This window comes from Salmo salar, chromosome ssa04 (assembly GCF_905237065.1).
Source record: "Salmo salar chromosome ssa04, Ssal_v3.1, whole genome shotgun sequence".
Lineage (NCBI taxonomy): Eukaryota > Metazoa > Chordata > Actinopteri > Salmoniformes > Salmonidae > Salmo > Salmo salar.
The window spans coordinates 16,535,771-16,543,246 of NC_059445.1; the positions used below are offsets into that span (position 1 = coordinate 16,535,771).

Below are 7,476 nucleotides of genomic sequence, written 5' to 3' on the forward strand. Positions count from 1 at the left end.
AACGCTGAGCCAATTGTGCGCCGCCTCGTGGGTCTGGGATTAAACCCGGGACTGTAGTGATGCCTCAAGCACTGTGATGCAGTGCCTTAGACCGCTGCGCCACTCAAGAGGCCTCTCCTTCGGTATTTTGGGTTATTTTATTAGGATCCCCATTAGCTGTTGCGACAGCAGCAGCTACTCTTTCTAGGGCCACAGAAAACATAAAAACAGATTTTTATTCATTAGGATCCCCATTAGTCGACGACAATGGCGACAGCTAGTCTTACTGGGGTCCGACATATAACGAAAAATACATTACAGACAAAATACTTTACAATTTACATACATTTAAAAACATGAACATATAGTGTGTTTATCAGTTACACATACTGTACATATCAGTACATACACACATAAAGTAGGTCACATGGGGGAGAGGGGCTGTGCCGTGAGGTGTTGCTTTATTCATTTTTTTTTAAACCAGGTGTGTTGTTTACTTGCGCTATATAAGATGGAAGGGAGTTCCATGCACTCATGGCTGTGTATAATACTATATGTTTCCTTTAATTTGTTCTGGACCTGGGGATTGTGAAAAGACCCCTGGTGGCATGTCTGGTGATGTAAGTGTGTGTGTCAGTGCTGTGTGTAAGTTGACAATGCAAACAATTTGGAATTTTCAACACAATGTTTATTATGAAAAGAAGTGATGCAGTCAGTCTCTCCTCAACTCTTAACCAAGAGAGACTGACATGCATAGTATTTATATTAGCCCCCTGATTACAATGAAGAGCAAGATGTGCCGCTCCGTTCTGGGCCAGCTGCACCTTAACTAGGTCTTTCTTTGCAGCACTTGACCACATGGCTGAACAATAATCAAGATCAGACAAAACTAGAGCCTGCAGGACTTGCTTTTTGAAATGTGGTGTCAAAAAATCTGAGCATCTCTTTATTATGGACAGACCTCTCCCCATTGTAACAACCATTGAATCTATATGTTTTGACCATGACAGTTTACAATCTAATGTAACACCAAGTAATTTAGTCTCCTCAACTTGTTCAACAGCTACACCATTGATTACCAGATTCATCTGAGGTCTAGAGCTTATATTATTTGATACTAGTAGAATTGCTTAGAGAAAGAGATTTTGGTTTCTCTAATCTCATAATTTTTTTTTGAAAAAGACCCATTCCTGTTACCCTCTTAAGGGGAGGGTACTGAAAACATGGGTGCCAATTATTTTGACCCCTATATTTTTTGGTTGATTTTTTTAAAGAATACTTGTTAAACAAAATCTCTTTCTCTGAGCAATTGTATTAGTATCAAATAATATAATTTCCCAATTTGTATGGAGCAAACAATATAGCTCAGTAGTTGTATTATTTATTTTATGCAGTCTTTTTTGCTCATTTTTATCAAAGGTGCCAACAATTCTGGGTATGAAGATTCCCGGAAGCAGGACAGAATAACCAGGAAATGGGTGTGTTGTATCTTATCTGCGGTAGCAGAGAAAACAGTCTATGACTTGGGTGACTGGAGTCTCTGACAGTTTTATGGGCTTTCCTCTGACACCGCCTATTATATAGGTCCTGGATGGCAGGAAGCTTGGGCTCAGTGATGTCCTGGGCCGTACGCACTACCCTCTGTAGCACCTTACGGTGAGATGCCGAGCAGTTGCCATACCATGCGGTGATGCAATCGGTCAGGATGCTCTCGATGGTGCAGCTGTATAACTTTTTGAGGATCTGGGGACCCATGACAAATTTTTTCAGTCTCCTGAGGGGGAAAAGGTTTTGTCATGCCCTCTTCACGACTGTCTTGGTGTGTTTGGACTATGATAGTTCGTTGGTGATGTGGACACCAAGGAACTTGAAACTCTCGACCCGCTCCACTACAGCCCCGTCGATGTTAATGGGGGCCTGTTCGGCCAGCCTTTTCCTGTAGTCCACGATCAGCTCCTTTGTCTTGCTCACATTGAGGGAGAGGTTGTTGTCCTGGTACCACACTGCCAGTTCTCAGACCTCCTCCCTATAGGCTGTCTCATCGTTGTCAGTGATCAGTCCTACCACTGTTGTTTCATCAGCAAACTTAATGATGGTGTTGGAGTCGTGTTTGGCGTACAGGAGGGGACTAAGTACACACCCCTGAGGGGCCCCAGTGTTCAGGATCAGCGTGGCAGACGTGTTGTTGCCTACCCTTACCACCTGGGGGCGGCCCGTCAGGAAGTACAGGATCCAGTTGCAGAGGGAGGTGTTTAGTCCCAGGTTCCTTAGCATAGTGATGAGCTTCGTGGACACTATGGTGTTGAATGCTGAGTTGTAGTCAATGAACAGCATTCAAGGGCTGCTCTGTGGAAAGAAACCTCTCTCTAAATATCTAATCAATCATTGAGCCATACTTCTCAAAAGCCCTGTTTATACCCGTTTCTTACCTTTGTCCTGATCCTGTCCACATTCTGACATTGCCCACAGTTGTAGATGATTAAAAGATTGTGATCAGATCTTCCGACCACCTCCAGAGGTATTCAGGGACCCTGACGCATTGTGACCAGGAAATCTTGTCACAATGCGAACACAATAGACGGATAAAAGACATTTGTCTTTTATCACAATATGGATAAGATCAGGACAAAGGACGCATGTTTGTACCTGGGACAGAGTGAGGCAATTGTATTTGAACAAACCCTTTCACCAGGAGCATTCTTTAAACACCTGGTGGTGTATGCGTTTCTCAACGCAGGTTGGGGAATTCAGTTTTTACACCTTTGACTCTGAGCCAACATTTAATGACATGTGTTTAAAGCCCCCATGCAGTCTTTGTTTAATGTTGTTTTTAAATAATCACTGAGTGTCTAATAAATGAATGTGTGTGTTTATTTAGTGAAAATAACTATTTATTTCCCTGAATCAACTTTGACACTTGAAATGCTCAGTCTCATCGTGTGGGCATCAGGAAACAAATAAAAATCTATTTACATACATAGCATTGATTGGCTGATAGGATGGTCTAGAACCCACCCGTTTAACCAGATGAACAGTCATTGGTCTATTATAATCATGCTATGGGCCAAAAGTTAGATCTCACCTGAGATACATACACAAAAATGGCATTAATCATTATGTTCACAATTTCAGAGTGTTATTTTTACCTCATAGTGTGGACATATCATACAAAAACATGAAAATATGTTTTTACTGAACTGCCCCTATAAGGCGTGGTTGCTGTGCGTGACATTGCACCCCATCACAAAAGGAAACATCAGGGACCATATTAGGATATGTAACCTTCTTCTTGTACAAATTAATTCAACACCCTGATACACGGAAATACCATATTATCACATGCACAATAGACATTGTATAGTTTGCGCTCAACAGTGTGATGAATACATCATGCGTACACGCCATTCTGAGTAAACAGCTACGTGCGTCATTTGAGCACAATGTGAGTTTTGAACAGGAGAGAGAACATCCTGTCTAATTCACAGCGTTTGGGAGGTAGATGTAAATATAGGTTTATGACCGGTGGTGTTAACTTAATGATATGATTTCAACTATAAAGTTCACACCCAGCTCCTAGTCAATGTAGCCGCCCTATCATTACATATGGCCTAGAAGCCCGACAACAGCAGAGAGAACACACACTCACACATTCCATCACTATACCATTCCACCCATCTCTCCATTTAATAAGGACCTGTGACATAATTAGGCAGACACATTATCGTACTTAGCATGGGTGTGTTGTATTGTATCACATTGTATAAGTAGTCTTGCACGAGCCTTGGCTTGTGCAAGCCAAAACGGCTCATAGGAGCAGGAGTCTCTCTTCTGTTCCGTGAGGCAGGTTGATGTACAAGTACACCCCCTGGACAGGACTGTAGTCTATCGCAGGGCCTTACCATCAATCTATCCCTTTAAAACTGCAATATGTCACTTTTTTTTTTAGAACCCGACCAAATTCACATCTAAGAAGCGTTAGATCTGTTCTATGTGTGTTATTTCTATGCTTCCCTTAAGTTTTGTTTTTGTGTATTTTACTTGAAAATACAATAGTTTTGGTTATTGAAAAGACATTTCAAATCAGGCAAACTATTACATATTTAGCAGCCAGGAAATGATGGAGCGAGCAGAGAAACATCTGGTCCCATACATTCTTTGGTATGACTCGGCCAGGGATCAATCTCCCACAAGGTCCCTGAGTTGGTCTCTATCACATGTAGGGTTGCAATATTCTGGTTACTTTCCAAAAATGACCAGGTCTTCCCAGAAATCTTGGTTGGAGGATTCCAGATTTCTGGCCCATTTCCTTCTGATTTCTGTAAAACCTGGGAATTTAGGAAAAGTTCAAAAATTTGGCAGCCCTGGTGTCAGGGACAATGTTTAAATAATTATAGAATTTCATTCCATTACTGCTAGATGATATATTATTGCCATTCAGAGCTAATAGGTTGAAATGCTACATGTAGCTTCTTTAAGGACGATCTCCTCAGGGACTCCTGATACAGGGCAGTTTCTCAGCTCTGTGGATGTAGAGAAGGGGCTGCACAAACCCAGAGACCACTAGGATAGTGAAACAAATGGACATACCAAATGTATACTCCACTTGTTTTATAAAACGATAAATGATCAACTGAAGAACCAGTGGGAGGTACGTGACAACCATAGACACCAGGATCATTGAAATGATTTTGAAGGCCCTCAGTTTCATGTTGTTCATCCCTTCCTCTTCCCCTGGCCCAGGACATTTCAGGGCCCTGAGAACAGCCAGGCAGCAGAACAACATCACAGAACACATAACCAGGGTGAAACCCAAAGTAAAGTCATTCATTATACATTTTGATTCACCAAGCATATAAGCAAAGCAGGACCCAAGCACCATCAGCCAGACGACAGCACAACACCCCACCCTGTACCTAGGGGGTTTGTACTTCAGGAAGGTTACTGGGTAGACCACCGCCAGGTAGCGCTCCACACAGATACAACACTGGAACAGAGGACGACCAGTAAGGATGAAACCCTTAAAGAAAATCGCAACGCTCCATAAAACACCATCCTCTTGCAGGTAATGCAGGATGTGATTATGGAGTATAAACATCAGACTGGACAAGCAGGTGAGTATATCAGTCACGGCCAGGTTGAGAGAGAAAAAGTCTGAGGCCATCATCCCCCCCGCTCCGCTCACTATCAGCCACAGGACGTAGGCATTGGTGGGAAGACTCAGGATGAGGTTTATTGAGTCGCCAGCAGTGTATAATAGATACTGGACATAAAGTAGGGTTTTGGTGGAGAGGAGAGTAGAATTGCCGTCTACGGAATTGTTCATCTTTTCACAGTTGTTGGGGTCTGTGAATATACGGGACAAAAATGGCCTCAGAGTGATATTGTAACAATTATAAACATCAACAGGTTATTATACGGCAACTTGAATCCTAAAGAAATAGAAGAGTATATGCTGAAATATGTAAAGTCTATGTTAATAGCAGACTACAATAAAGAACAGTCAAGTATACTGTATGCAACACAATGACCTTACTACACAACACAATTACAGACCACTCAGTGATATTAGAAAATGTCCAGCTTAATTTAAACTTCTAACCTGTGTAGTTGGAGAGGTCTTCTCTCTGGTAAGGTTGTAATGGCAGTGGAGAGTGTTTGAATTTTGCATGAATACAGAAGGTAAAGTCTGTCTGAATTATGCATATTAGTAGGTAAAGTTAGCGGTCGATGTTCCTTCCTTGGTCATATGTGGGCTCAATCCCAAAGTGGCACACCCTATTCCCTATATAGTGCAGTACTTTTGACCAAGGTCCATAGGTTAATGCTTTATATAGGGAATAGGGTGCCATTTGGGACTCATCCTTATAATGCATGTCTGAATTTGCATGATCAGCTATATTTGCTTTTGGGAGTTATATGTTTCAGAACCATGATGTAGCTAGAAAATTCTGGGGGGGGTTATATGAAGGAACATTGTTGAACACTGTTGAAACACAATTCAGCAGGAGGAAGGAGCATTTCACATACCTGGGTTTGACATGTCAGGTCTGAGATTCACGTTTTGAAGATGCTATATATAATCCATGTATGCCAGTGGAGGCTGCTGAGGGGAGGACGGCTTATAATAATGGCTGGAATGGAGACAACGGAATGGTATCAATCACATGGAAACCACGTGTTAGATGTGTTTGATACCATTCCATTGACTTCAATGACTCCACTCCATTCCATTGACTCCAATGACTCCACTCCATTCCATTGACTCCATATACTACCGTTCAATTAGTTTGGGGTCACTTAGAAATGCCCTTGTTTTGAAAGAAAAGCACATTTTTTTGTGCATTTAAAATAACATCAAATTGATCAAAAATACATTGTAGACATTGTTCATGTTGTAAATGACTATTGTAGCAGGAAAAAGACGATTTTTAATGGAATATCTACATAGGTGTACAGAGGCCCATTATCAGCAACCATCACTCCTGTGTTCCAATGGCACGTTGTGTTAGCTAATCCAAGTTTATAATTTTAAACGGCTAATTGATCATTAGAAAACCCTTTTGCAATTCTCACCTACTCATTCAAGGGTTTTCTTAATTTTTTTAATTGTAAAATAATAGTGAAGACATCAAAACTATGAGATAACACATATGGAATCATGTATTAACCAAAAAAGTGTTAACCTCTATGGGCTAGGTGGGACGCTAGCTGCACTCCATCAACAGCAGGTGCATTTCAAGAGCGGCAAATTTGAATCCAAATAAATGTCAAAATTCAAATTTTTCAAACATACAACTATTTTACACCCTTTGAAAGATAAACATCTCCTTAATCTAACCACGTTTTACGATTTCAAAAAGGTTTTACGGCGAAAGCATAAATTTAGAGTATGTTAGGACAGTACATTTACAAGAGTTGTGTGTAATGTTTTGTCAAGTCAAAGACAGGGTCACCAAAACCATAAAACCAGCTAAAATGATGCACTAACCTTTTACAATCTCCATCAGATGACACTCCTAGGACATTATGTTAGACAATGCATGCATTTTTAGTTCTATCAAGTTCATATTTATATCCAAAAACAGCGTTTTACTATGGCATTGATGTTGAGGAAATCGTATCCCTCCAATAACCGGCAGTCAAGTCAGCGTCACAAATTAAATAATTAAAATTAGAAAACATTGGTAAAATATTATATTGTCATTTAAAGAATTATAGATTTACATCTCTTGAACGCAATCAACTTGCCAGATTTAAAAATAACCTTACTGGGAAATCACACTTTGCAATAATCTGAGCACTGCGCCCAGAAAAATACGCGTTGCGATACAGACTAGACGTCATGTTGGGGAGATCTAAAATCGAAAATACTATGTAAATAATCCATTACCTTTGATTCTCTTCATCAGATGTCACTTCCAGGTATCACAGGTCCATAACGAATGTAGTTTTGTTCAAAAAAGCTCATCATTTATGTCCAAAAATCTCCGTCTTGTT

General features: G+C 40.7%; 1 long non-coding RNA gene across 1 annotated transcript; it reads right to left on the minus strand.

Annotated features, from left to right (window-relative positions):
- Nucleotides 1–3,703: 3,703 nt before the first annotated feature.
- On the minus strand, nucleotides 3,704–6,162 carry LOC123742423 (uncharacterized). Its single transcript, XR_006769562.1, has 2 exons — nucleotides 5,579–6,162; nucleotides 3,704–5,322 (listed from the first exon to the last, which is right to left on the minus strand). It is a non-coding gene; the product is annotated as an uncharacterized lncRNA (long non-coding RNA).
- Between the last annotated feature and the right edge of the window lie 1,314 nt (nucleotides 6,163–7,476).